Source organism: Oncorhynchus masou, chromosome 9, assembly GCF_036934945.1.
Source record: "Oncorhynchus masou masou isolate Uvic2021 chromosome 9, UVic_Omas_1.1, whole genome shotgun sequence".
In the NCBI taxonomy this organism is placed as follows: Eukaryota; Metazoa; Chordata; class Actinopteri; order Salmoniformes; family Salmonidae; genus Oncorhynchus; species Oncorhynchus masou.
In genome coordinates this window covers 56,024,946-56,039,758 of record NC_088220.1, presented here as the reverse complement: position 1 = coordinate 56,039,758, position 14,813 = coordinate 56,024,946, and the positions used below count along the sequence as shown (strand labels likewise).

The window sequence follows — 14,813 nt, the reverse complement described above, 5'->3', positions numbered from 1 at the left end:
CGTTGAGTTTTTGTTAAGTCTGGTGTTTTACTTGGAAAGAAACTCCAGATAATTACGCCATCTTCTGTCTTGTACATTTCCACAGTTTAATTGTGCAAGCAAATTACTTTTGGGTTTATTGGTTTTTAGCCCTCGCGAGTAAAACGTGTGTGTGAGGAGCTCTGTCAGTCAGAGGAGAAATCTTAGATGATGTCGGGGAATCGTCTTCTCCTCCCCAGGGGAAGAACATTGAGAACATGTTTTATAAAAGGAAGACAAAAAACACACACAAGTTTGAGGTATGCATTGTCTGGCCAGGGGCTCGATATTTTCGTACACATCCCCCCCTCTCTCTCTATGCCTATTGAGTTCAAAGAAAGAACACATTTCTTATTGCTTAATGAGTTTTGGGCCCAAATGAAATTTATCCTGGGGTAAATTACTAGTGAGACCAATGGTAGACAATGTTAAGGCAATGAGGAGGCCAGGCAGGCAACATCAAGCAGCATCTCTATTGAATATGAGTGTGTGTGGGCAGCGTGGCACAACCAAAAACAGTAAGTCAATTTGATCAGAAAAAAAAATGACTTAGCCAACATTACTTTATTAGCAGATACAGTTGAGTTTAAGATGTAGAATAAAAAGTCAATGTATTTTGTCAAATTGTACATTTCAAAAAAGGTCTTAAATAATGAACCTTTTTCCTAGATAGTTGAAGCACGTCATAAGCCATAAATGTTTTGGGCAAATCAATCAAAATTGCTCAAAATATTTACATTTCATATACAGATATTTTTACAGCATACAAAACAAACTCCAAAATACAAATCCCCCTGGATGTCATGTGACCTCTAGGGCCAGGAGAGTCTGGAGGAAACTCCGTAGTTGTATGACAAGTTGGTAATGGAATGCTGGAGTAGGGAGGTTAATTCAGCCAGAAAAGCTCTGTGGCTTGTAGGGCAGCAGGTTATAGAGAGGGGTTGGGGTCTGGACGGGGGGTACTGACGAATCACTCTGGAGGAACTCTGTCCCCGCTGCTGGGGCAAAGTATTGGGAGGTTCTCTGAACAAAAACAGAAAACACTAAGGTTAGTTGGATTCAGCTAAGTCTTCACAATTTGCTAATTTGTTCCAATTATAATATAGAGGGTAAGGTAGACGGTGGGCAGATTTAGGGGAGGACAGCAGGGCAATATGGGATGGCAGAGGGAGTCCTCCCAGAACATCTGAGTTTCCATCCAATGTACAGTATCTCACCACTTTCACTCTCCTTTGGTTTTACTTGACCAATTACCAATAACAGAACTTCTTAAGCCCAAGACCGAAACAGAGGTTGTTGTTGAAATACATCTTTGGCATCCTGGAAAAACCTTTTGTGGGCTCTATTTTTGGCTGCCGTTAAGGCGGTAGTGAGTGTGTGAGAGACTGACCAGGTAGAGACAAGTGAGTGTGTGAGAAACTAACCGGGTAGAGACAAGTGAGTGTGAGAGAGACTGACCGGGTAGAGACAAGTGAGTGTGAGAGAGACTGACCGGGTAGAGACAAGTGAGTGTGAGAGAGACTGACCGGGTAGAGACAAGTGAGTGTGTGAGAGACTAACCGGGTAGAGACAAGTGAGTGTGAGAGAGACTAACCGGGTAGAGACAAGTGAGTGTGAGAGAGACTGACCGGGTAGAGACAAGTGAGTGTGAGAGAGACTGACCGGGTAGAGACAAGTGAGTGTGAGAGAGACTGACCGGGTAGAGGTGTTGGTGTTCTGTGTTGGTGTTGTCCATCAGCAGGGGGGCAGTGGGGGAGGAGCGAAATCCCCCCTCTGAGAAATGCGATGACGACAGGGTCACTGAGCTGCTCCTCTGCAAAACACACACATGTTGGTTTAGTGTTAATTCTTACAAGTAAGGAGTGTGTTGTGATCCTCTTGTGTATTATGGAACAAAATGTGATCACAAAATACACACAACGCTGGTGCTAGATAACTAAAACTATGTCAATACAAAATAATTCAGCTTTCATCTGCCAAAAAATGTACTTGTGTACAAATAATCATGGCCTCTAAACCTTCAAGCTGCATACTGGACCCTATTCCAACTAAACTACTGAAAAAGCCGCGTCCTGTGCTTGGCCCTCCTATGTTGAACATAATAAACGGCTCTCTATCCACCGGATGTGTACCAAACTCACTAAAAGTGGCAGTAATAAAGCTTCTCTTGAAAAAGCCAAACCTTGACCCAGAAAATATAAAAAACTATCGGCCTATATCGAATCTTCCATTCCTCTCAAAAATGTTAGAAAAAGGCTGTTGCGCAGCAACTCACTGCCTTCCTGAAGACACAATGTATACGAAATGCTTCAGTCTGGTTTTAGACCCTATCATAGTGTAACGGATGTGAAACGGCTAGCTTAGTTAGCGGTGTGCGCTAAATAACGTTTCAATTGGTGACGTCACTTGCTCTGAGACCTTGAAGTAGTAGTTCCCCTTGGATGGGTGACTGTTGTTGATGTGTGCAGAGGGTCCCTGGCGAGGGGACGGTTTAAAATTATACTGTTAGCACTGAGACTGTACTTGTGAAGGTGGTAAATTACCTTTTAATGGCATCAGACCGAGGCTCTGCATCTGTCCTCGTGCTCCTAGACCTTAGTGTTGCTTTTGATACCATCGATCACCACATTCTTTTGGAGAGATTGGAAACCCAAATTGGTCTACACGGACAAGTTCTGGCCTGGTTTAGATCTTATCTGTCAGAAAGATATCAGTTTGTCTCTGTGAATGGTTTGTCCTCTGACAAATCAACTGTAAATTTCGGTGTTCCTCAAGGTTCCGTTTTAGGACCACTATTGTTTTCACTATATATTTTACCTCTTGGGGATGTCATTCGAAAACATTATGTTAACTTTCACTGCTATGCGGATGACACACAGCTGTACATTTCAATGAAACATGGTGAAGCCCCAAAATTGCCCTCGCTAGAAGCATGTGTTTCAGACATAAGGAAGTGGATGGCTGCAAACGTTCGCCTTTTAAACTCGGACAAAACAGAGATGCTTGTTCGAGGTCCCAAGAAACAAAGAGATCTTCTGTTGAATCTGACAATTAATCTTAATGGTTGTACAGTCGTCTCAAATAAAACTGTGAAGGACCTCGGCGTTACTCTGGACCCTGATCTCTCTTTTGAAGAACATATCAAGACCATTTCAAGGACAGCTTTTTCCATCTACGTAACATTGCAAAAATCAGAAACTTTCTGTCCAAAAATGATGCAGAAAAATTAATCCATGCTTTTGACACTTCTAGGTTAGACTACTGCAATGCTCTACTTTCCGGCTACCCGGATAAAGCACTAAATAAACTTCAGTTAGTGCTAAATACAGCTGCTAGAATCCTGACTAGAACCAAAAAATGTGATCATATTACTCCAGTGCTAGCCTCCCTACACTGGCTTCCTGTCAAGGCAAGGGCTGATTTCAAGGTTTTACTGCTAACCTACAAAGCATTACATGGGCTTGCTCCTACCTATCTCTCTGATTTGGTCCTGCCGTACATACCTACACGTACGCTACGGTCACAAGACGCAGGCCTCCTAATTGTCCCTAGAATTTCTAAGCAAACAGCTGGAGGCAGAGCTTTCTCCTATAGAGCTCCATTTTTATGGAACGGTCTGCCTACCCATGTAAGATACGCAAACTCGGTCTCAACCTTTAAGTCTTTACTGAAGACTCATCTCTTCAGTGGGTCATATGATTGAGTGTCGTCTGGCCCAGGAGTGGGAAGGTGAATGGAAAGGCTCTGGAGCAACGAACCGCCCTTGCTGTCTCTGCCTGGCCGGTTCCCCTCTTTCCACTGGGATTCTCTGCCTCTAATCCTATTACAGGGGCTGAGTCACTGGCTTACTGGGGCTCTTTCATGCTGTCCCTGGGAGGGATGCGTCACCTGAGTGGGTTGAGTCACTGATGTGATCTTCCTGGCTGGGTTGGAACCCCCCCCCCCTTGGGTTGTGCCGTGGCGGAGATCTTTGTGGCCTATACTCGGCCTTGTCTCAGGATGGTAAGTTGGTGGTTGAAGATATCCCTCTAGTGGTGGGGGGGCTGTGCTTTGGCAAAGTGGGTGGGGTTATATCCTTCCTGTTTGGCCCTGTCCGGGGGTGTCCTCAGATGGGGCCCCAGTGTCTCCTGACCCCTCCTGTATCAGCCTCCAGTATTTATGCTGCAGTAGTTTATGTGTCGGGGGGCTAGGGTCAGTTTGTTATATCTGGAGTACTTCTCCTGTCCTATTTGGTGTCCTGTGTGAATTTAAGTGTGCTCTCTCTAATTCTCTCTTTCTCTCTTTCTTTTGGAGGACCTGAGCCCTCTGACCATGCCTCAGGACTACCTGACATGATGACTCCTTGCTGTCCCCAGTCCACCTGGCCGTGCTGCTGCTCCAGTTTCAACTCTTCTGCCTTATTATTATTGGACCGTGCTGGTAATTTATGAACATTTGAACATCTTGGCCATGTTGTTATAATCTCCACCCGGCACAGCCAGAAGAGGACTGGCCACCCCACATAGCCTGGTTCCTCTCTAGGTTTCTTCCGAGGTTTTGGCCTTTCTAGGGAGTTTTTCCTAGCCACCGTGCTTCTACACCTGCATTGCTTGCTGTTTGGGGTTTTAGGCTGGGTTTCTGTACAGAACTTTGAGATATCAGCTGATGTACGAAGGGCTATATAAATAAATTTGATTTGATTTGGACTTGGATTCAGCCCTAATATCTTGTGTGGTCTCAAGTCAATAGGCTTCCTCACTCTCTTTCCCAGAAGAGAGCAGATCCCAGGCCTGGCCTGAGAGAGGAACCATGTGGCCCAATGTGACCACGTCAGCGGTCTGCCACATGGATGAACACACATCCAACTCTGACCACATCCGTCCCATCACCAGCGCTATCTAGCCGTGCAACCACCCTCCCCCCACCACATACACACATACACAACCGCTTGTTCACTCACACTGACACACTGTTCATCAACCAGAAGTGGTGAGGAGAGAGAATTATAGCGATACCAATGTATTTGGATCAGACGGGAAGGGGTGGGGGATCCTGGGGATCTCAGATTTTTTTTTTATTAAAAATTATCTCTGACGTTGATGTGTGTCTTCCTGGGCTATGCCCTGCTGTGTCTCCCAGCTCTATCGTGCTGCAACACAGAACATATGCCCCTTCTCCCTCGCCGCCAGCTCCTCTCCACACATCCCTAATTCAATCAGTACCGGTTAACTATTCTGTTTCTCCTGGGGACATTCAACGTAGGATGATCGCCAGAGAGATATCTCTCCTCTTTAGTGAGTCGTGACATTTAGAATATGGATTGCTGGGTAACTAATACACATTTTTCCATTTGTTTTGATCTAGAAAGTATGAATAAGCATTACCTAACAACCATCCACCCCTTCAAGCTTTGCTCGGATATTACAGACAGACCTGGGTTCAACTACTATTTGAAATAATTGTAAATACTTGATCTGTGCGTAATTGAGCTTGCATGACTTAATGGAAGAAAATATTCCCAAAACAATCAACACTGCACTCCAGGCAGGCTAAAACAAACACTGGCAGTATTTGCATAATTTTATAGCAGAAAATCAATGATAACAGAAAACTCCAAGTTTAACGGCTCCCCGGGCCCACACCCCTACCTGCCCACACCCCTACCTGCCCACACCCCTACCTGCCCACACCCCTACCTGCCCACACCCCTACCTGCCCACACCCCTACCTGCCCACACCGCTACCTGCCCACACCCCTACCTGCCCACACCACTACCTGCCCACACCGCTACCTGCCCACACTGCTACCTGCCCACACCCCTACCTGCATCAAACACGTATAGTGAACTTAAAGTGAGTTATGTTTTCAGATCTCAGACGTCTTCTATTGGGACAAGTCCATGTCCCAGGTCTTCTTTTGTAGATTCAGCTATATCAAATGGAAAACATCAGCTCCATGTAACTTCCAGATTTGTTTTGCTTATCTTTTACATTCATTTGAGGTTGAGGAGGCACATAGCTGGATCTACACAACCTGAAAACATTGGAGAAACTTTTCATTTTGAGTTTAATTTCCCTATAATGAACAGTATGACTTTGAGTCAATCCGTAGCACTGAAAATCTGCGCTACAGTGCAATATAAATTTAAAGGCAATGTTCTAGCGTTCGCAGAGACTGCATTCAAGGTAAACACCGCATATGTTGGCTCAATCGAAAATTATCTTTAAATTTCAATAAAATCAAAAAAAATTGGTCACATGCACATCTTTAGCAGATGTTATTGCAGGTGAGGTGAAATGCTTGTGTTCTTAGCTCCAACAGTGCAGTAGAATCTAACAATTCAAATAGCGCTACAGCTCAGATCTTCAGAGCTACAAATTGAATCGAGGCAATGTTAACCTGTGAGCTCTGAGAATGAGCCTATATAAATAACATACCAAAGTATTCGAGAACCACGGACAGCTACCGCTAGCCAGCGCATGGGGGATGACGCTTCAGCACCACAGCAGTGGAGAGTGCCACTACAGGCGGGTTATGCCCCGCACCCAACATCGCTCATAAGGAGCTGTTGCCACAGACCTGTGGTCTACTGAGAAGAATGTTTGGCACGGGGAGGAGAGCAGCCCTCCAGGGCAAGAGAATGCCACCTTGATTTTGATTCTTTTTCACAATCCCTTTCACTAAGTTTAATGGAATGAGACCTGGATATGATTGAACTGCAAGTACTGCTCAAGACTCCTGATTATACACCACAAACCTTTAAGTATTGATACAAGTACATTAGCGTGTAGTTTTTGCCACAGCCTGTGTCTCTCACCTTGTCCTTGATGCTTCCCAGCACGGCAGTGGTAAGGATACCCAGGAAGAAGGCCACCAGGTTGAGGCTGGTCAGCACCCAGATCAACACGTACAGGGACAGCACATCACCGCAGCTCCGCACACCCACAAACTCATAGTAGTTGTTTATGTAGCCCCCACTACAAGACAGGACAATAGAACGTCACCAACATCCAATCCTATAACAATATTATTCTAGTTATGCTATTAATATGCCATCCATAGAATAACATTAGGCTACTTTATAAAGCTATACTATTAAGGAGGTATGATATGAGTTGGTCAGGCCCAGGAGTTCTTCCAGACCAATCAATCAAATGTATTTATAAAGCCCTTTTTACATCAGCAGATTTCACAAAGTGCTATATACAGAAACCCAGCCTAAAACCCCAAACAGCAAGGAATGCAGATGTAGAAGCACGGTGGCTAGGAAAAACTCCCTAGAAAGGCAGGAACCTAAGAAGAATCCAAGACATGAACCAGGCTTTAACCTTTATTTTGACAGGAATGTAATACTGAGACTGGGGTCTCTTTTACAGATGAGCCCTGAATAAATACATCAAAAACAGACAATATACGAAGTGACCAAACATATTAAGAAAACAGACACATTTATCAACATAGAGGTCTCCGGTCATGACTCTGAACTGACCAAGTGGAACATCTCTTTTCAGAGAGCTCTGTAAGGTGTTCCACATAAAGGGCGCAAAGTGACTAAAAGCAGCTTTATACAACACTCTGGAGACCAAAGGGGCTTCCAGTGTTATTCAAGCCTGAGGCCATGTATGGTCATTTGTAAGTCTAAATTTAATGAATGATTATAGATGCATAGGACGTTTCTGCATGAGTGCTTTGTAGATAAACACAAGAAAACTCACTCTTTGTGTACTGTTCAAACGATTCATTACAAATTCAATCAAATCTGAGTTATGGGACCTAGAAAAAAAACATGCATTTTGTTTTGTTTGCACTAACTATAGATCCAGTAGTGACCTCTGCAGTGCTTGAAAATCAGACTTCAAATATGAAAAGACTTGGCCAACCGATGGCGCAATGAAATACAACACTGCATCATCTGCACACAAATATATACAGTGCCTTGCGAAAGTATTCGGCCCCCTTGAACTTTGCGACCTTTTGCCACATTTCAGGCTTCAAACATAAAGATATAAAACTGTATTTTTTGTGAAGAATAAACAACAAGTGGGACACAATCATGAAGTGGAACGACATTTATTGGATATTTCAAACTTTTTTAACAAATCAAAAACTGAAAAATTGGGCGTGCAAAATTATTCAGCCCCCTTAAGTTAATACTTTGTAGCGCCACCTTTTGCTGCGATTACAGCTGTAAGTCGCTTGGGGTATGTCTCTATCAGTTTTGCACATCGAGAGACTGAATTTTTTCCCATTCCTCCTTGCAAAACAGCTCGAGCTCAGTGAGGTTGGATGGAGAGCATTTGTGAACAGCAGTTTTCAGTTCTTTCCACAGATTCTCGATTGGATTCAGGTCTGGACTTTGACTTGGCCATTCTAACACCTGGATATGTTTATTTTTGAACCATTCCATTGTAGATTTTGCTTTATGTTTTGGATCATTGTCTTGTTGGAAGACAAATCTCCGTCCCAGTCTCAGGTCTTTTGCAGACTCCATCAGGTTTTCTTCCAGAATGGTCCTGTATTTGGCTCCATCCATCTTCCCATCAATTTTAACCATCTTCCCTGTCCCTGCTGAAGAAAAGCAGGCCCAAACCATGATGCTGCCACCACCATGTTTGACAGTGGGGATGGTGTGTTCAGCGTGATGAGCTATGTTGCTTTTACTCCAAACATAACGTTTTGCATTGTTGCCAAAAAGTTCAATTTTGGTTTCATCTGACCAGAGCACCTTCTTCCACATGTTTGGTGTGTCTCCCAGGTGGCTTGTGGCAAACTTTAAACAACACTTTTTATGGATATCTTTAAGAAATGGCTTTCTTCTTGCCACTCTTCCATAAAGGCCAGATTTGTGCAATATACGACTGATTGTTGTCCTATGGACAGAGTCTCCCACCTCAGCTGTATATCTCTGCAGTTCATCCAGAGTGATCATGGGCCTCTTGGCTGCATCTCTGATCAGTCTTCTCCTTGTATGAGCTGAAAGTTTAGAGGGACGGCCAGGTCTTGGTAGATTTGCAGTGGTCTGATACTCCTTCCATATCATTATTATTGCTTGCACAGTGCTCCTTGGGATGTTTAAAGCTTGGGAAATCTTTTTGTATCCAAATCCGGCTTTAAACTTCTTCACAACAGTATCTCGGACCTGCCTGGTGTGTTCCTTGTTCTTCATGATGCTCTCTGCGCTTTTAACGGACCTCTGAGACTATCACAGTGCAGGTGCATTTATACGGAGACTTGATTACACACAGGTGGATTGTATTTATCATCATTAGTCATTTAGGTCAACATTGGATCATTCAGAGATCCTCACTGAACTTCTGGAGAGAGTTTGCTGCACTGAAAGTAAAGGGGATGAATAATTTTGCACGCCCAATTTTTCAGTTTTTGATTTGTTAAAGTTTGAAATATCCAATAAATGTCGTTCCACTTCATGATTGTGTCCCACTTGTTGTTGATTCTTCACCAAAAAATACAGTTTTATATCTTTATGTTTGAAACCTGAAATGTGGCAAAAGGTTGCAAAGTTCAAGGGGGCCGAATACTTTCGCAAGGCACTGTATATATATATAATTGTTTTCAGCATTACCAATGTTATTTATATAGATTGTAATCAGTAGTAGGCCGAGTTTCGAACCTCCTTTATGTAACTCAATGATCTCTGATTTGACACCATCTACCTTGATGGCCTGAGTTCATTGAGATAATTATGAAACCATCGGCAAGCATCAGTACCCAACCCTATTGAGGATAGCTTATTCAGAATATAAAATGGTCTTCAGATGGCGCCGACAGACATGGCAGCTCTGCTTCTAGCTCCTAAGCAACTTTGCTGTATTTTATTTTTGTTTGTGTGTTATTTCTTACATTATTTAGCCCAGAATTGTTTTTGTATTATTACATACAGCCAGAAATAACTTTTGGATATCAAAGCAGCGGTAACTCCAGCAATACGACCAGGAATACGACTTTCCCGAATTGGACTCTTTGTTCGTACACCCCAGGGCAATTGAAATTATCCCAGAGGCCGTTCTAAGATGCCACCAGCAGAGAAAAGGCATTTGGAGTGGACTTCTAGTCTGACTCAGGAGGCATACACACCATCCACACCATCTGAGTATATTTCTCGCTAATGTTCAGTCTCTGGACAATAAAGTAGACAAGCTCAGGGCGAGGATCTGCTTCCAGAGAGACATCAGGGACTGTAACATACTCTGTTCCACAGAATCATGGCTCTCTCGGGATATACTGTCCCTGTCCATACAACCAGCTGGGATCTCAGTTCATTGCACAGACAGGGATAAAGAACTCTCCGGGAAGAAGAAAGACATGGTGTGTGTTTCATGATTTAATATTATTCTTTTTAGCCCTTTAGCTCCCCAATTTCGTGGTATCTAATTGGTAGTTACAGTCTTGTCCCATCGCTGCAACACCGGTACGGACTTGGGAGAGGCGAAAGTCGAGAGCTGTGCATCCTCCAAAACACAACCCAGCCAAGCCGCACTGGAGGAAACACCGTACACCTGGCAACCGTGTCAGCGTGCATTGCGCCTGACCCACGATGGGACAAGAACATCCCTGCCAGAAAAACCCTCCCCTAATCCAGGCAAATTGTGAGCCACCCCATGGTTCTCCAGGTCGTGGCCGGCTGCAACAGAGCCTGGACTCAAACCAGGATCTCTAGTGGCACAGCTAGCACTGCGATGCAGTGCCTTAGACCACTGCGCCACTCGGGAGGCCATGTGTTTCATGATTAACTACTCAATCTAGAATACTTCACAATCAAATGACTGTATTACCTCCCAAGAGAATTCTCTTCGGTTATAGTCGCAATCGTGTATATTCCCCCTCAAGCCAATACCACAATGGCCCTCAAGGAACTACACTAGATTTTATGCAAACTGGAAACCACATAACCTGGGGCCACATTTATTGTAGCTGGGGATTTTAACAAAGCAAATTTGAGGAAAACACTTCTGAAGTTCTGTCAACACATTGACTGTAGTACTCGTTTAGAGAAAACACTAGACCACTGCTACTCACCTTTGAGATGCCTACAAGGGCCTCCCTTCGGCAAATTAGGTCACGACTCCATTTTGCTCCTCCCATCCATTAGGCAGAAACTCAAACAGGAAGTACACGTGCTAAGGTCTATTCAACACTGGTCTGACCAGAATTGTTTTAATTGTTTTGATCACGTGGACTGGGATATGTTCCCGGGTAGCCTCTGAGAATAACATTGACGTATATACGCGGACACAGTGACTGAGTTCATCAGGAAATGTACATTGACTATTAAAACCTACCCAAACCAGAAACCGTGGATAGATGGCAGTATTTGCGCAAAACTGAAAGAGTGAACCACTGCTTTTAACTATGGCAAGGGGACTGGGAATATGGTTGAATACAAACAGTGTGGTTATTCCCTCCGTAAGGCAATCAAACAGGCACAACGTCAGTACAGAGATAATGTGGAGTCGCAATTCAATGTCTCAGACACGAGACATGTGGCAAGGTCTACAGACAATCACGGATTACAAAGGGAAAACCAGCCACGTCACGGACCCCAGCATCTTGCTCCCAGACAAGCTAAACACCTTCTTTGGCCGGTTTGAGGATACCGATGCGGCCCGCTCCCAAGGACTGTGGGCTCTTGTTCTCCATGGCTGACGTGAGTAAAACATTTAAGCGTGTTAACCCTTTCAAGGCTGCCGGCCCAGATGGCATCCCTAGCCATGTCCTCAGAGCATGCGCAGAACAGCTGGCTGGAGTGTTTACAGACATATTCAATCTCTCCCGATCCTCTCCACTTGCTTCAATATGTCCACCATTGATCCATACCCAAGAAAGCAAAGGTAACTGAACTCAATGACAATCACCCAGTCATCATGAAGTGCTTTGAGAGGCAAGTTAAGGATCATATCACCTCTACCTTACCTGACACCTTAGACCCAGTTAAATTTGAGGAATACATACATACAGTTGAAGTCGGAAGTTAACATACACTTAGGTTGGAGTCATTAAAACTATTTTTTCAACCACTCCACAAATGTCTTGTTAACAAACTATAGTTTTGGCAAGTCGTTTAGGACATCTAATTTGTGCATGACACAAGTAATTTTTCCAACAATTGTTAACAGACAGATTATTTCACTTATAATTTTCATATACATAAACTTATAAGTTCATATACACTAAGTTGACTGTGCCTTTAAACAGCTTGGAAAATTCCAGAAAATTATGTCATGGCTTTAGAAGCTTCTGATAGGCTAATTGACATAATTTGAGTCATTTTGAGGTGTACCTGTGGATGTATTTCAAGGCCTACCTTCAAACTCAGTGCCTCTTTGCTTGACATCATGGGAAAATCAAAAGAAATCAGCCAAGACCTCCACAAGTCTGGTTCATCCTTGGGAGCAATGATAAACACCATGGGACCATGCAGCCGTCATACTGCGCAGGAAGGAGACGCGTACTGTCTCATAGAGATGAAGGTACTTTGGTGCAAAAAGTGCAAATCAATTCCAGAACAGCAAACGACCTTGCGAAGATGCTGGAGGAAACAGGTACAAAAGTATCCACAGTAAAACGAGTCCTATATCGACATGCTCCAAAACTGCACATGGGGACAAGATCGTACTTTTTGGAGAATTATCCTCTGGTCTGATGAAACACAAATAGAACTGTTTGGCGATAATGACCATCGTTATGTTTGGAGGAAAAAGGGGGATGCTTGCAAGCAGAAGAACACCATACCAACCGTGAAGCACGGGGGTGGCAGCATCATGTTGTGGAGGTGCTTTGCTGTAGGAGGGACTGATGCACTTCTTAAAATAGATGGCATAAGGAAAATTATGTGGATAAATTGAAGCAACATCTCAAGACATCAGTCAGAAAGTTAAAGCTTGGTTGCAAATGGGTGTTCCAAATTAACAATGACCCCAAGCATACTTCCAAAGTTGTGGCAAAATGGCTTAAGGACAACAAAGTCAAGGTATTGGAGTGGCCATCACAAAGCCCTGACCTCAATTCTATAGAACATTTGTGGGCAGAACTGAAAAAGTGTGTGCGAGCAAGGAGGCCTATAAACCTGAATCAGTTACACCAGCTCTATCAGAAGGAATAGGCCAAAATTCACCCAAATTATTGTGGGAAGCTTGTGGAAGGCTACCCAAAACGTTTGACCCAAGTTAAACAATTTAAAGACAATGCTACCAAATTGAGTGTATGTAAACTTCTGATCCACTGGGAATGTGATGAAAGAAATGAAAGCTGAAATAAATAATTCTCTACTATTATTCTGACATTTCACATTCTTAAAATAAAGTGGTGATCCTAACTGACCTAAGACAGGGAATTTTTACTAGGACCAAATGTCAGAAATTGTGAAAAACTGAGTTTAAATTTATTTGGCTAAGGTGTATGTAAACTTCCAACTGTACGTCAGAATGCTGTTCATTGACACTTGCTCAGCCTTCAACACCATATTTTTATTATTTTAATAGGCAAGTCAGTTGAGAACAAATTCTTATTTTCAATGACTGCCCCGCCCTGTGCAACTGGGTCCTGGACTTCCTGACAGGCTGCCTCCAGGTGGTGAAGGTAGGAAACAACACATCCACTTCTCTGATCCTCAACACAGGGGCCCCACAAGGGTGCGTGCTCAGCCCCCTCCTGTACTCCCTGTTCACCCATGACTGCATGGCCACGCATGCCTCCAACTCAACCATCAAGTTTGCAGACGACACAACAGTACTAGGCCTGATTACCAACAATGATGAGACGACCCACAGGGTGGAGGTGGGGCCTTGGCAGAGCGGTGCCAGGAAAATAACCTCTCACTCAACGTCAACAAAACAAAGGAGCTGATCGTGGACTTCAGGAAACAGCAGAGGGAGCACACCCCTATCCACATTGACAGGACTGCAGTGGAGAAGGTGGAAAGCTTCAAGTTCCTCGGCATACACATCACTGACAATCTGAATTTGTCCACCCACACAGACAGTGTGGTGAAAAAGGCGCAACAGCGCCTCTTCAACCTTGGATGCTTAAGAAATTTGTCTTGGTCGCTAAGACCCTCAGAAACCTTTACAGATGCACAATTGATAGCATCCTGTCGGGCTGTATCACCGCCTGGTACGACAAGTGCATCTCCTGCAACCGCAGGGTTCTCCGGAGGGTGGTGTGGTCTGCCTAACGCATCACCGGGGGCACACTGCCTGCTCTCCAGGACACCTACAGCAGCCGATATCACAGGAAGGCCAAAAAGATCATCAAGGCAATCAACCGCCCGTGCCATGGCCTGTTCACCCCACTAACATCCAGAAGGCGAGGTCAGTAGAGTTGCATCAAAGCTGGGACCGAGAAACTGAAAAACAGCTTCCATCTCAAGGCCATCAGACTGTTAAATATCACTAGCCGGCTACCACACGGTTACACAACCATGCACCTTAGAGGCTGCTCCCCTATATACAGTGGGGCAAAAAAAGTATTTAGTCAGCCACTAATTGTGCAAGTTCTCCCACTTAAAAAGATGAGAGGCCTGTAATTTTCATCATAGGTAAACTTCAACTATGACGGACAAAAAGAGAAAAAATGACAGAGGTCAAATGTGTTCTGTAAGTCTTCACAAGGTTTTCACACACTGTTGCTGGTATTTTGGCCCATTCCTCCATGCAGATCTCCTCTAGAGCAGTGATGTTTTGGGGCTGTTGCTGGGCAACACGGACTTTCAACTCCCTCCGAAGATTTTCTATGGGGTTAAGATCTGGAGACTGGCTAGGCCACTCCAGGAGCTTGAAATGCTTCTCACGAAGCCACT

General features: G+C 44.1%; 1 pseudogene; it reads right to left on the bottom strand.

Annotated features, from left to right (window-relative positions):
* Window positions 1–563: 563 nt before the first annotated feature.
* Window positions 564–14,813, bottom strand: part of LOC135546275 (transmembrane protein 255B-like) — a 39,443-nt pseudogene continuing 25,193 nt past the window's right edge.